Source organism: Nyctibius grandis, chromosome 3, assembly GCF_013368605.1.
Source record: "Nyctibius grandis isolate bNycGra1 chromosome 3, bNycGra1.pri, whole genome shotgun sequence".
Classification (NCBI taxonomy): Eukaryota; Metazoa; Chordata; class Aves; order Nyctibiiformes; family Nyctibiidae; genus Nyctibius; species Nyctibius grandis.
Window position 1 is genome coordinate 63,520,207 of NC_090660.1, and position 12,613 is coordinate 63,532,819.

The window sequence follows — 12,613 nt, forward strand, 5'->3', positions numbered from 1 at the left end:
TGATATACCGTGCAAATTCTCTTTTCTAATACTGACAAGAAAATAAAATCTTAGAAGCTTTGTGACGTGGGGAGGCAATAGCAAGTATTGTATCACTGACACTAGTAGCTGAAGTCCTTCATGAAAAGAAAAAAACACTTGGGAGCAATATAAATTTGCTAATAAGCAATGTGGAGAATTGTTATTTCATATGTCAATGTATTTTGCATTGATATTTTGAAAGTTTATTTGCATGTGTTAATTGAAAAAGTCTTTATGATTCTATAATCTTAATTAAATCTGGCTTTTATTTTCCCACAAAAACAGCTCTACTGGACTCTTATTCTAATAATACCTTAACGTGGCTTAGAATATGATCTGAAGGAGCAAAATACTGAAACATAGTATCTATCTCATTTTACTTCTCTATCATATGTATAGTAACCATAGTGTACGCAACGTCGCTTCAGTGTAAATACAACAGAGTTATACAGAGGGACTAGTTTTTTTGCTAGACCACCAAATCAGTAGTTTTCCCTCAAATTTTGCTTCTTCAGCTTTGATGGATAGGTTAGTGAAAAGTTTAAGAGTTGCCTGTGAACCTGCCACTCTATAAAATGGAGAAGAAACTTTCAGTTGCATACCCAGATTAACTCATCTCAGAAGAACTGGATGACAAGTTTCTGAGTCTGGTATCAGGAAAAGGCTTTTTAAAAGATGCTTTCAGAAGTGTGACAGGATCCACTGTCAAAGACAACCTACAGTGCCCTGTGAGTCAATGCCACAGTCATTAACACCAGTAATCTCCAGGAGTCATGACCAAATCCAAGGCTACCTCGAGAAATGGTCCCTTCCACGGTTTCAAGTTTTTTTCTGAAGTAACTGAGCATGCTAGATGCTCTCCCCATAGTATCTGAAGTATTGGTATTTTTACTTCATCCTGTGCCTTGATTTTCTTCAGTATAACTAAAATTGCACTGACTTCAGTGGGATTAGTCTCTTCTATATGCTATGTACCAACTGTAAGTATGGTTATTGGAACCATTCTTTAAAGAAGGCGAACACGTACTCATATGTAAAGCTGTATCCTTTTATACCTGGAGAATTTGTGCTGAAATTCACTAAAATGCTGGCAAGCTCCCTTTCATTTTGCGCACCACCTATCTACATAAAAAAGCAAATATTTGAAATACGTATGACTCTCTGGACTTTTAGAAAGCCTATGCAATACAGCCAAAGCCCATTAGAGATATTTTTTAATGTAAAAAAATGAAGTCTTGTGTAACTATTTCCATAATCATCTTATGCAAATCAGAAATATTTTTCCTAATTGTGCTTCAAAGTAATACCTAGTCTTCAGAAGCACATGCAGAATTCTTTATGACCCTCTTGAACAGGAATGCTGTGTGAAGTATGAGTGTCTGAACTAACTACAGTCTCTTACATGTCTAGAAATAGAAAGGGGAAGAATTAATAGAGAAAGAATGTTTTTTCAAAGTACAGCTTTGGTTATGTAGTGGTTGTCTACTTCTAGTACTATCTTTTACCAACTTTTTAAAGATAAATACCATACTATTTAATACAGTTTCTTGAAAGATTTCTAGCATTTTTTAATATTGGTGTCTCACATCAAACAGCAATCACAACATTATCCCTCAGCACATTTCCAATGCATTTCTGAATATTAATTTCTATTGCTGTGTAATTTTTACAAACTTTCTTAGAATTGTTATCTTAGTGAGATGTGGACATTTTTAGGTTACTGCAAATTGTGGAGGAAAATGTATCTGAAGATGTGAAGAAATACTCAGTTCATTAAAAATTCCGTGCAAATTCTTTTTTTAGCTTTATTCTTAAAAAGAGCATATAGTTCAATCCTGACTAACAGACATGAGTTTTGTTTCTTTTACTTCAGTTATAACTTAGAAGCCTGCTTGCTGTCTACCTTTAATCATGTTATTTAATAATGAAGAATGAATGGTTTTCAGGAAAGAAAGACAAATTTGAGTAGTGATATTAAACCTGCTCTAAGCCATTCAGGCTAAACGCTCTTACTAAAGTGTCAGCAGCGTGCAACACCGAGTCTATGCCCTTCTGTTTTTCACTTGGGTTTTGTAAAGCAGGATCCTACAATTTTACACAGACTCATTGAGATCTTGGCAGCATAAAAAGTATACTGCCATGTAAGAAAACAGAGCCACCAGCTGAGGGTCTCGTTAGATTTCTGTCTTGGGAACACTGTCTGAATTTGAACTGCGGGTTTCGATTCTTTTCACTCAGTCCTGATTTTGTGGTAATAAATAAGATATTTAAACTGTTGTGAGTAGCACCTACTACTTGTAACATGAAAAGACCGCACAATTTAAGCAAAACCAAAAAATTCTACTGTTTTGCTTGAATTAATGTAACTGCATAGTTCAAATGCTCCTCACTATTCAGTAACCAAATGCATCATTTTCATTCTGTATAAAATACAATTAATATTACAGTGTTATTGTGTTTTCATAAATAAAACTATTAGGCATATGTTTGTAATAATTTCTGAATGGCACTGAAAAAATACAATAAACGATCATTTGGAACATCATGTTTTAAGTAGAGTGGCTCAGGATATGTTTTTTTCATTTATCAGTGGGAAATGTAGTTTCCTTAAAAGTGCTGGTTTGTGAGGAAAATTCTAGTTTTAATTTTCTTCCAGAAAAAAAAATGAAACAAAAGGTGTTGATTTAGAAAGTCAGGGCATCCCAGGGCGAAACTATTTCAAGTGTCAAATGGACTAAGATACTTTGTTTTAGGTTGTCAAGCAGAAACTCATGTCAGGTCTCACAATAATTATAGCACATTTTCCTCAGGCCATCACTCTCTGTTTTTCTCTCTTTAGATGGCCTTTTCTGTGATACCTGACTGTCCTGCAACTCTGAAACAGTGCTTCAGAGGAGCTATAGATTAACACTGGAGTACAAGCCACAGAGAAGACAGAGAACAAAAGACACTTCAATCACAGTATTTGGGCAGCACAGGCATTGCAGGTACATTCAGTGCATACAGGTCAAGCTGAGTTGAGCCAAGCAAAACCACTTTAGTTCTAAAAGTAAAAACGGTAGATTTTGACACTTCTGAATCAAATTCCTTTCTAATGTTCCAGGCCAGTATTCGTGATAGCAATGATTTTTTCTACAGAGATTTTTCAAAAGGGTTTATTTGAACTCAGTAAAATATTGCTTTTAAAAGAGAATCATACATTTATTTCTAAGGTATCATTTTATTATGCCTTAACATTTTGAACATCTTCTTTCTCAGTATTTCATACAGCATGAATTTTGGCACCCACACGTACCTCAGATAATTATTTAAATATCTTTTCAGGAATTTAAGTTAGTTAGAAAAAATCATTTTCCACCTTCCAATTTATAGCAATGATATTGCTCTCAGTCTGATGACACTGCTAATTCCAGTGCAACAAAGATAACTCATCATTTATCTTCTACGTATTTAGAACCCAATTAAGTGGAAATAAAGAAAAATTCTGTTAAACAAAACCATTTGTTTTGCCCAAGCAACTTTCGCTGAAATCTATGGGAGTGCATGTACAAGTCAAAAATGGGTCAACAGACATAAAGTTCTTTCATATTCCAAGTCCACCGAAATTTTAGAAAAAGGAGAACAGTGACAAAATTACAATTGGTGCCATTTTTGGATGCACTTTTATATAATGACAAATCTGTTATATTTTCCTGTTGCGACCAGTAAACAGCATCTTCTAATTCAGGATACAGCAATAAGGTATGAAATGGAATAGTCATGGAAAGCCACTTTAGGAAACAAAAGCTGCTTAACTGACATCCATCATGCACCCTGACCTTTGATAGCAATCATACAATGTTGGGCCTACCTGCAAATTTAGTTCACAGAATCACAGAATCACAGAATCAACCAGGTTGGAAGAGACCTCAGGGATCATCAAGTCCAACCGTTGCCTTGACACCACCCTGTCGACTAGACCATGGCACTAAGTGCCATGTCCAGTCTTTTCTTAAACACATCCAGAGATGGTGACTCCACAACCTCCCTGGGCAGCCCATTCCAATGTCTAATAACCCTTTCTGAAAAGAAATTCTTCCTAATGTCCAACCTGAACCTCCCCTGGCGAAGCTTGAGGCTGTGTCCTCTTATCCTATTGCTAGTTGCCTGGGAGAAGAGGCCGACTCCCACTTCACTACAACCTCCCTTCAGGTAGTTGTAGACTGCAATAAGGTCACCTCTGAGCCTCCTCTTCTCCAGGCTAAACAACCCCAGCTCCCTCAGCCATTCCTCGTAGGACAGACCCTCCAGACCCTTCACCAGCTTGGTCGCCCTCCTCTGGACTCGCTCCAACACCTCAACATCTTTCTTGAAGTGCGGGGCTAGCTAGTTAGCTAGCTGTTTAGCCCTTTTATTTTTCCTATTTTTTAGGAAAGATATAAAAATAAAATAAAACATGTATATTACAGACTTTTTTCCAACTCATTCATTAAAGATTTGATTCAAGCGAGTCAAAATCTAGGTAAAATAAATGGTGATTTTGTACCTGCAGGCTTTGATCTTACGGTGATCCAGTACCAAAGATCTGGGCGAGCGTCTGGCCATGTGCCAGGCAATGCAGGTTCAGGCTGTCAGGGAGGTGAATCATCTTGTGACACCAGACCGGGACTTAACAGACAAAGATCTCCCCAGGACTCCTTATAGGACCTCAGTAAGTTGTTTAATTTTTCTGAATTTTCAATAAATTATCTTTGAAAAGGGGAATGGCGACTTAATTTCTTCCCCTGAGGAATGATTATAAATTCATCAATGTTTGTAAGATGCTCATGTGTTAAGGTGTTTTGGTAATACATATAAATATGTTGCCAGCAATGTGCCTGTAGCACGCATACAGAGGACACTTCTCAAGCCTCTGATGCTGAATGTCCATTCGTATGAATGCCATTTGACGGTAAAATCCACTCTAGATCAATTATTCTTATATAAATAACAAAATATCATCTATTGGACATGCAAAATTTATTAATAATAGCAGGAAATGAATGTTTTACTTGTGTTGTTTCTGGGTATGTATGTCTGACCTCTTTTATCTCCTTGATTTCCTCAGTTAACATATTACTGAATAAAAATGACCATGGTAGGCTGTAGGTGCACCATCAACAGGCTTAGAAAGGGACTAGAGAAATTAATGTGTAACAGGTCTATAAATACAAACTAAATAGCCTCATCTAGGTGAGTACTACGGGCTGGATTGCAAACAATGTCCAGGCTTGCACAGGCTTTCTAAATGGCATCTCCCATTGCCATTGTCAGAGACAGAATGAAAAGAAATACACCTGTTTTTCTTGTAAGTCTTATCAGTTATGCTCCGCTGCCATGCAGGGAGTGCTTTCAAATTTATTACACCCAAGTTCAGAGTCCAATCCGAAAATTCAGCAGGAGTATTGTCAGTGATTGCAAATAGCTTTCTTTATCACCTTCGAAAAGTTGCCTAGTCTCTGTTCAAGGAGGTTGTCTGGGATTTGCACTTTTTATAGAGGAATCATCTGAAAGCATCTGAAATAGTCAATTCTTAATGGAAATGTGTCAGTCTTAACACTAATGTTAAATCAATATGGTTGGCAATTTCTTACATTCATAGCTGTGTAACCATTAGGAAAAAAATGAATGCAGCCCTTGGGTCATTTGGGATTTGGGAAAGTCCAGTGGTTTAAAGGACTGGACCTCACAGGCCCATCTAACTTGTTTGTGTTTTATTCAGTCAAATTGCCTTCTGTTAATGAAAATGGGAACAGAAGGAACTCAACACAGGATCAACTCTACTGCTATCTTTCCTGACAAATGGCCATCCTAACCCTACCATCTTCTAGTAATGAGCCTTCCAGCTGCTACAAGTCCTTTAATAACTACTGGAAATTTCAGCTGATAGCTTACTTAAATCTTCCTTTCTCATCCTCTGTAAATGCAAAGAGCACATAAGCTCTATTTAATGTACCTTTTAAATATCATGGAATCACAGAACGGTTTGGGTTGGAAGGGCCCTTCAACAATCATCTAGTCCAACCCCCTGGGCTTGTGATTCATCCTGCCTTATTGAAGTTTCTTGGACTCTGGGAGGACATGGGAACCAAGATTTCCTTTTGTCTTCAGATCGACCGATTTATCTTTATTAGCTTGAATCATGTGACTCCTCCTGCATGTCCTTCTCACTTTATAAATCAAAGACTTAGAAAATTTAAGAATATGTATATAGACTGTGTCCTAAGGTATTTTGCTTTCCCAGTTAACTTGGAATTATTTTATTAATATATTATTATATGTTTATTATTATTAGTAACTGCTTATAATATTTGTTTGGCCCAATGTGCATTCTCATTTATCCTGCATAATACTTTTAGAGAACACTAGTAATTTTTTAGTGTAAACGCAACTAATGGCACTGTGTTCCAAAATAAAACATTTCTTTTGATAGTTTAGCTATGCAAAGTACCTCAGTGAAAAGAACAACCCAGATAACTTCACAAGAATGATAAATATAAAAGTCAGTTCACAAAGTTCTGCAACAACAGTCCTTTAGGAAATCTTACAAATAACAACAGAATAAATCTCCATTCCATACATTTTTTCAGCCTTGGGTATTTTGTATCACTTTAATAGATTTCTCTTTCATGAATATTCTCTACTGAGGGGCACAGAGGCACCAATCTGCCGACCTGGTGCGCTCTCTAGAGAGGTGTGCTGCCTACCGGGGGCTTGCATCAGGGACGTCACGGAGAGACTACCAAGCCTGGTACAGCCCTCAGACTATTACCCGCTGCTGCTATTTCACTTGAGCACCAGTGATACAGCTAAGAGCAGTCTGAGACGTATCAAGGAGGACTACAGAGCCCTGGGAGCAGTGGTAAAGGACTCTGGGGCCCAGGCAGTTTTCTCATCGATCCTTCCAGTCAAAGGGAAGGGGACTAAAAGGGACAGTCATATTAGGGAAATCAACACATGGCTACAGGACTGGTGCCACAGCCAGGGGTTTTGGCTACTTAGACCACCGGACTCATTTTGAGAAACCCAGTCTTCTGGCAGCTGATGGGGTCCATCTATCAGAGAAGGGGAAGACCATCTTTGGTAATAGGTTAGCCAAGCTGGTAAAGAGGGCTTTAAACTAGATTTGCTGGGGGAGGGGAACCTCAGTCCATCCCAATTCAGCCGGTCCGATGCCAGGGCCAGTAATAGGTGCCCAGAGACTGGAGAAGGATGGCAGGTCAGCAGGAGAGCGCCAGAAGAGCCACGGATAGGAATTTCAGGCTGCAAGGCAGCTTCATCGGGGGCCCAACTGAAATGCCTCTATGTAAATGCACGGAGCATGGGGAACAAACAGAGGAACTAGAGACATGCACATGCCTGCAAGGCTACGACCTTATTGGCATCACAGAGACATAGTGGGATGACTCTGACGACTGGAGCATTGGAATGGAGGGATACAGGCTTTTTAGGAAGGACAGGCAGGGGAGACGAGGAGGGGGTATTGCCCTCTATGTCAATGATCAGTTTGAGTGCTGGGAACTCTGTCTGGGGATGGAGGAGGAGCTGACGGAAAGCTTATGGGTCAGGATTAGAGGGCAGGCAGGGACAAGAGACATTATAGTGGGCATCTGCTACAGGCCACCTGACCAGGATGGCCAAGTGGATGAGGCCCTCCACAGACAGATAGATGTAGCCTCACGTTCACAGGCCCTGGTCCTCATGGGGAACTTCAACCACCCTGATACCTGTTGGAAGGACAACACAGCTGGGCACAAGCAATCCAGGAGGTTCCTGGAATGTGTGGATGACAACTTCCTTCTCCAAGTGATAGAGGAGCTGACGAGGAGAGGTGCCATGCTGGACCTTATTCTCACCAACAAGGAGGGGCTGGTGGGGGACATGAAGCTCAAGGGTAGCCTTGGCTGCAGTGACCATGAAATGGTGGAGTTCAAGACCAATAGGGCAGCAAGGAGGGCACACAGCCAGCTCACCACCCTGGATTTCAGGAGAGCAGACTTTGACCTCTTCAGGGACCTGCTTGGGAAAGTCGCTTGGGATAAAGCTCTGGAGGGAAGAGGGGCCCAAGAAAGCTGCTTAGTATTCAAGGACCACCTCCTCCAGGCTCAGGAGCGATGCATCCGGACAAAGAGGAAGGCAGGCAAAAACACCAGGAGGCCTGCATGGATGAAGAAGGAGCTTCTGGATAAACTCAGGCACAAGAAGGAAGCCTACAGAGGGTGGAAGCAAGGGCAGGTAGCCTGGGAGGAATACAGGGAAATTGTCCGAGCAGCCAAGGACCAGGTTAGGAAGGCTAGATGACCTTTAAAGGTCCTTTCCAACCCAAACTATGCTGTGATTCTATGATTCTATGAAAATTTGAAGGAACTCTCTCTGTTATCACATCCAATCCTGGCAACCACATTATAGAATCTCTTTTATGAGCTGATAGAAATCTGCACAAAAAAACAGTTGAGTTCTTGTCCCTGCATCTCCAACTGAAAGTCACTCCAAATCCCACCAATCTGAGTGTTCACTGTTCTAATTTCCAGACTAAACTTCAGATCAGTTGATATCTGTTTTTGTGCCTGTGGTGTTCTTCACTTTTAAAATGGAGACATCTTTTTTTGCTAAGCCAACACCTTCTAAGGTTACCTGCTGACTTAGTGTAGAGGCATACACAATTTTAAGTATGTTAGCTCATGTACCTCAATTGTGACAGAAAAAAAAAACACAGAATAATACTCTTTTTCTCCTGAGACAGGGAATGCCACATTCCTGTATCTACATTCCCTGAAAACTTACACTGTATTGCATGATTGCAGTTGATACTGGACTTAACAAATTACAATAAAAACAGCAGAGACAGCCCAAGCTGCAACTTTTCAAAATAATCTTCCTGTTTACAGTTCAGTTGTCCAGAATTGATGAAGATTCATGGACCAAGTATAAATTGGGATAGGAGTGGCTGGAGAGCAGCCCTGCAGAAAGGGATCTGGGGGTGCTGGACGACAGCAGGCTCAGCAGGAGTCAGCAGTGTGCCCTGGCAGCCAAGAGGGCAAACTGCATCCTGGGGTGCATCAAGGACAGTATAACCAGCCAGTCAAAAGAGGTGATTATCCTGCTGTATTCAGCATTGGTGCAGCCTCACCTCGTGTACTGTGTGCAGTTCTGGGCCCTACAATTCAAGAAGGATGTGAAGGTCCTTTAATGCATCCAGAGGAGGGCAACAAAGCTGGTGACAAGGCTGGAAGGCATGTGCTATGAGGAGCAACTAAGGACTTTGGGCTTGCCTAGTTTGGAGAAAAGGAGGCTGAGGGGCGACCTCATTGCTCTCTACAGCTTCCTGAGGAGGGGAGGTGGAGAGGGAGGTGCTGAGCTCTTCTCCCTGGGATCCAGTGATAGGACACATGGGAATAGTTCAAAGCTGCTCCTGGGGAGGTTCAGACTTGATATCAGGAAGCATTTCTTTACCGAGTGGGTGGTCAAACACGGGAAGAGGCTTCCTAGGGAGGTGATTGATGCCCCAAGCCTGTCAGTGTTTAAGAGACGTTTAGAGAATGCTCTTAATAACATGCTTTAACTTTTGGTCAGCCCTGAAGCAGTCAAGCAGTTGGACTAGATGATCATTGTAGGTCCCTTCCTACTGAACTAGTCTATTCTGTTTGTTCTGTTCTGTTCTGTTCTATTTTACCAGCTGCACAGCAGAGCAATTGTTGGTTTATATCCACCTAAATGCTCTCTGTCACGTAAGTTTTCCCAGAAACAGAGTCATGCTACCCTGAAAAAACAGTCTACAGACAACTTCAGAGCGGCCTCGGTTGCTACACAGAGGAAAACAACAAAAGAGTTGCTCTGCCACTCCTTGTTTCGTACACATAAAAGACGGTATTTCATGCTGTCAGACAGTAACAAAATGCCTGTGTTCAGGGCAAGGATCTGGTCTGGCATTTTTACAGCTCCGCCAATCCCACAGCTCACAGGTCGGCAGGCGTATTCATTTCTACAGCTGCAGTTGGCACCTGGAAAGTTAAACAACCCAGCCACATCAGAAAAGAAAAACCAGGCAGGCAGCAAACAGGCGAGTGGATATAGGGGAAAGAGCTGAAGAGAGAAAGATAAGGAGAAAGCAGCTGAATGAGAGAGAGGAGGTAAAGCACAAGGAAGGCGGGGATTATTCCTGGTGGTTATAAGGGACTAAACAGCTTGAATTGTTTAAGGAGCCAGGAGGCATGGAGAATCAAAAACACAGTTCACACACACAGGAAAAACAATTACTCCATTCTGAGAGTGCCAACTGTTCACTTAAAGTATCAAACTCTGTCGCTAATGTACTTCTCTCCTCATTTTCCCCCCCACGACCCCTGGTCCTGCAAGCACTCTGAAGCTGGTAACTGTACCTAATGCAACTGCTCCGGTCCCAAGAGCTGTCCGGGGCTTAGGATCCCTCTCTGTGATGCGCATATTTTTTCACAGAATATGAATTAACCATTATATATTTTGAATAACTAAATGTAATTTTGATATATTCACGCACAGCCTCGATACACTGGTTTCTACTGGGATCTTTTCCCAAAAACCAAGTGGCAGCTGGGGCCACAGTGCAGTAAAGAATCTTTAAGCAATGCAGAAAAGATTCATGACACAGTTTCAAACAATGTGAAATATTTGCATAATAGCTTCACATGAATCAGAAATTAATTTCAACATTTCATAACTAAGAATATACACTGGATTTTCTACCTCAACACCATTTGCTAAATACTGCACTTGTCTCATTTGATGGAATCGCTTGTCTAAAAGAAGAAACTGTACTTTTCTAGAAAAAGAAAAAACAGAAAATGCAGCTGCAGTAAAGATACCTTTGCTTTTTTAAGAAGCAGAGGTGGACTCTGCTGGTCTTATCTAAAGCATGTCCTTGTCCTCCACCCCAGGGAAACCAGCAGTTGCCTGGCACTGCTGTAAAGCATTACTCAGCATGAGGAGGGAGTGGCAGGCAGAGCGGGGGCAAGGCAAGGTTTTCGGGGATCACCAAGGGCCAGCCACTGTCCCTTATGCCGAGGCCACTCAGCGTGATCGTAGCTCACTAGAATACTTGTGCTGACAACTATTATCCCTGAAAGCAAACACTCTCCCGAGAAGAGTTAGGTTGTTTTAGAAGACAAGTTATTTGCTGTTAAAAGCTTATCAATCAAGAGAATTTAGACAGATATTTGTACTTTGAGGAAAGAGCAACCTGGTGCACGCCTCACACCTTGGGAAGCCCCTTTCCTCACCAGGTGCCAAAGAAGGGCTCAGCTGCTTTTATGGTTTGAAAAGCAAAGATGAACTTCCTCTTTGTTCTGTGGTGTCGGTGAACTCTGAACTGCTGCTGTCTCCAGAGGGAAAACAAAGATCTAATGTTCCATGGATCCTCCCGTGCAAACTGATTGTAGGGGCAGAACTGCAGCTTGGTTGTGGGAAGAGGAGTGTTTAGAAGCTGCCAGGTTACAGCGGAGGAAAGGCAAAAAGAAATTTTACTTCAGTGGTCGGTGACACAGCTACTAGCTGTGTTAGAAACAAATTGACACTGTTTGACATTTATTTCATAACATCAGGCAAATTATTTCTGTAAAATACGAATAACTGGAGTTTTCCATAGAAGGGAACTGAGGAACCTTCATAATATTTAAATTATTCCTGCTTTGATCAATTAAACAAGTGAAAAAAAGCCCCAAAATTTTTTATGATGACTGAGGGTCTTGTAGGATGTGCAGGACACGTAGCTGACCCACGTGAAAGTTATAAGCAACATAAGAACAGTTGCCTAAGTTCTGGCAAAATAATTTACAGAACAGCTTCTGTCTCTCTGTAGACACTGAGCTCTGTGAAGAAGAGATGATTTTACTCATTCCTCCCGTAAACACACAGGTGACTTCAAAGGGAAATCAGTGCTAAGGATTTTTCAAAGGAAATTAAATTAGCTTTTTACTCTATCATATCAGCATGAAAAAATTGACAAATAGTTGTAAATATATGTATTTACTAACACCTCATTAACCGTGCATTGGACAGGCAACCAAAAACTTTTTTCCGAACTCCAGGCAGGTAACTTCCAGATTAAGAAGAAGTCGCAAATCAAGGTTCTTCTCTTGCAGCCTTTTGATGTAAAGAAATAGTTTCAAGTAATGCTTAACCATCAGACTAGGAAACGTAATATACAGGTAGAATCGGAATCTACTTCTAAATCACCAAATTAAAAGTAGTGTAATATGAAGGCTCTCCGAGACATGCTCTGCCTCATTTATCTCAAATAGGAATTACTAAAAGAGAATTTCACACTACTTCTACTAACCTTACCTGCACTAGCTACATTGGCTGTTAAATCTGTACCAAACGACACCCCTGCCCTTGAGACCCTGAAGATCCTCAGAGGATCTCAGGATGTATTCTTGTGCAAACGTACACATTTCTGTTCGGTTACAAAGTGGTCAGTCCAGCACAGTGACTCAGTGACAGAACCAAGAATATGGAAACCCTTAATACTGTGCGTTTCATGTATTTTGGTTTCTTTGCTTCTGCCTTTTGTTTTCTTGAAATTAAGACAATTATATTA